The sequence below is a fragment of the Triticum dicoccoides genome, chromosome 5B (genome assembly GCF_002162155.2).
Source record: "Triticum dicoccoides isolate Atlit2015 ecotype Zavitan chromosome 5B, WEW_v2.0, whole genome shotgun sequence".
NCBI lineage: Eukaryota > Viridiplantae > Streptophyta > Magnoliopsida > Poales > Poaceae > Triticum > Triticum dicoccoides.
In genome coordinates, this window is record NC_041389.1 from 623,604,294 (window position 1) to 623,608,173 (window position 3,880).

Below are 3,880 nucleotides of genomic sequence, written 5' to 3' on the forward strand. Positions count from 1 at the left end.
AAACAATTTAAAAAGCTGAAAATGTGTGCGGAAAAATAAAATAAAAACAAAATCCGGAGGAAGCATCCAGAGTACGACACATGGCGAATGACTGAGAGCACGCCAAATGACGCTGATCGTTGCGAGGCTCCCAAAAGAGCGCTCGTTAACTAGTTGCTCTCGTTAGAAGCTAAGCCAATATGCACCCTGAACCCGGTAAAACACACAAGAACAAATGGAAAGGAAATAACCGGAATATGATCGGGACCCAAAAAGAATGCTAAGGGCTCTGCATCGTTGTTATCGGGCGACACGGCCGTCGCCTCGCCGTGGCCAGCACTTGTCTCTGCTGCGCCATCTCCTTCCCTCGTCGTCGGGCAAAGCCTCGGTGTACACAGCAGCGAGGGGTTCCTCCTCTTCCAAAGTCATTTTGTACTAACCTATGTAGTCCACACAATGCACGAGACAATCATGGACACTTATGCGTCGTGGATATAGTTCACTCTGGTCGTGTAGGAAGGGGCTATTTGATTGGTATGATATTTCTAAGAAGAAGATGGGAATAATTACAATACAAGTTTTTTAAACTTTTTTTTGAACATTTGTACAGACGCAAGCGCTCATACAAATGCGCATACACTCATCCCTATGAACACACACGCAGACCATACCCTATGAGCACCAGCCGGCATGTCATCTTGAAATTTACGAAGTCACCGTAGGCGCCTCGTCATCGACGGGAACGTCTCCTTCCACTGAAAGCACATAGCTAGAAATCCTGAAATAAATCTAGAAATAATGCGAGCACCAGGACTTAAACCCTGGTGGGATGGAGATACCACAGTCCCTCTAACCATCGAACCAGAGGTTGGTTTGCAAAGTTTTTTTAAACTACAGAAAAAAAAACAAAAACATATTATTGTTGGGGTTGGGGGTGGACCCAAATGCCATGTGTGGTTTCTAAAAATGGTTCATGCACCTCCCAAGTCACCGTTCACATCTTCCTTGACTCTGTTAGAAAGCAATGCGAATTTGGCTCCAGCTGGACATTACACGGCCGTTCTACTTCCAAGACCTGTCAAGCATATCAACACCCAAGCGCTATAAACTCTACCGACGCATTGAGCAGGGAGCTGGGTGTTGTTGGGAGTGGTCAAAATTCTGCCACAGGATGATCACTCCAAGCGTCCTCAACGGCGAGGTTCCTAGTGTCGCAAAGCCGCACCCGCATGTCACTATCGTTGGCGGTGGAGTTCCAAAATGATCTCGACATCGTAATCAGCGAGGACAAGCACGTTGCAGTGGTCGTTAAGCATGAGGTGGCAGCCCTGATTGTGCACAACGTGGCGGCACGGATGTGCTGGCAGCGCCCGTCCGGACTATGGCATGGTCGGGCGGGGCGCGCGAACTAGACAGAGATGTCCTGGGTAGGACGAGCGCGTCTCTACGGCGGTGGAGCACAAGGCAAGAGCCTTGTCTATGCACGACATGGTATAGTGCATGTGCTAGCTGCGGTTGTCCAGACGACAACATGGTTGGGCGGAGTGCGCCAGACGAAGAAGGTGAAGACGACAGATCTTTTTTTTTCCGGGGTAGATGGCGTAGAAGCTGCAGTGAACGCGTCGTCAAGGAGACGACGATGTTGTATGCACACTGCTATGTTACACACATTCAGTCAACGCCACATAGGAGGGAACTTGTCGCCTAGAGCCTGACATGTGGGCCCAATCATTCAGATTGGCTGTTAAAAGAAGTTGACCGATAGATTTGGGCTCAATATTGAGAATTAGGCCAACAGTTGTGGTTTTGTGTTAAAAAACTCAAAAGTTGTGGTAAAGTGTTATAAGCTGCCGCGAAGTTGTGGTTTTGTGTTAAAAAACTCAAATGTTGTGGTAAAGTGTTATAAGATATCCTGAAGTTGTAGTTTTGTGTAATTAACTCTTCCAAAAATGGTTCATGCACCTCCCAAGACATCGATCACTTCTTCCTCAACTATACAAAAGCGACGCGTATTTGGCTCCAACCGGACATTATGCCGCCCTCCCGCTTCCAAGACTAGCCAAGCATATCAACATCGTTAAACATCGACACTTCTATCAGGCATGAAGTCCTCCTTTCCATCCTATGAACAATTTAGTACTCGAGGAGTGTTTTAGTTTTCCGAAACCCTTACCACGCCCTAGTTGGGTCACCATTAGAAATGTTTGTTAGAACTTTGATTTATGATGCATCGGTTTAAAGAACCGAACGATAAGGTTGCCGCCCTCTTATGGCGAGACTACCTCTCTTCACACATTAGTTAGATTAAGGGAAACCAAATAGATATGGATTTATTTCAAATTGCATACAAAATAGCTTATGAGGAGAAAAAATATAGTTTCAAATCCTTGTGGATTGAGCACCCAATGCCTTATTTATGTTATTCTAATACTGAAATACTTTTTTTAACCAAGTTTTTTCTTGTCCCTGTGATACTTCTTCATAAGTTATTTTTGTCCTTGTGATACTTTTTTACAGATCCAAATATATTATTGCATGTTTAACAAAAAAAAAGAGTGAACGGTCAGAAGGGGAGAGCTTTCTCACCTGAATTTCCATTCCATTTCCAATTTTGGCCAAAGGACCGGGTTACAAGTGCATGACACATAGTCTCAAATTCTCCCAATATCAGCTCAAAAAGGAAAATCCCAATACATTTTTCAAGAAAATAAAATCTCAATACATAAGTTTTTGTCGATACATATAGTGCACACCCGCTAAGAGGCTATTCTATTTATGAGTTAATATAAACTACAGGAAAGTGAAAAGATCTAGACTTTATTTAAAATTGCATACAAAATGGCCTATGGGAGAAAAATACGTCCTTGTGGACTGAACACTCAATGCCGTATGTGTTTTCCAAAAAATGGTTCTTGCGCCTTCAAAGATACTGATCATCTCTTCTTCGACTCTCCGAGAGCAATGCGGATTTGGCATCACCAGGACATTGCACCACCTTCCCGCTTGCAAGACCTGTCGAGCAGATTAACACCGTCAAAGATCAACAATTCCATTAGGCCAGAGTTCCTCCTTTCTATACTTTGTAAGATTTAGGACTTGAGCTACAGTTTTCAGTGAGTCGATGCATAATAGTTCATAAGAAATGGTTCATGCACCTCCCAACATACCGGTCGCCTCTACGACAACTGTCAAAAGCGATGCGGATTCAGTTCCAATTGGATATCAGGCCGCCGTCCCGCTACCAAGATCCATTGAGCAGATCAACACCGTCAAACATCAATGACTCCATTTGGCATGAGGCCACCCTTTCTATACTATGGAAATTTAGGACTCCGACCACCCAAGTTCGGTCACCATTAGAAAAGTTTGTTCAAACTTTTATTTACGGGTGCAACGAAATGAAAAATAAGATTGCCGCCCTCTCATGGGGAGACCATCTCTCTTCACACATTTGTTAAACTATAGGAAAAAGAGAAAGATGTAGAGTTTAATTCAAATTACGTCCAAAATAGCCAATTTATGCTACTCCATCCGTTCCTAAATATTTGTCTTTCTAGAGATTTCAACAAGTGACTACATACGGCGTAAACTGAGTGAATCTACACTCTAAAATATGTCTACATACATTCGTATGTGGTAGTCCATTTGAAATATCTAGAAAGACAAATATTTAGGAACGGAGGGAATATTTAATAATGAAATTTACTTTTTAGCAATAATTTTATGCCCATGAAACTTTTTTACCTAATTTTTCTTGTCACGGTGACACTTTTTTTTGCAAGTTTTTGTCTTTTAGACATTTTTTATGGAGCTGTTCTTTTTATTAGAAAAGAAGGATGACCCCCGGCCTCTGCATCTGGGCGATGCATACGACCACTTTATCAATTATTCTCACAAGACC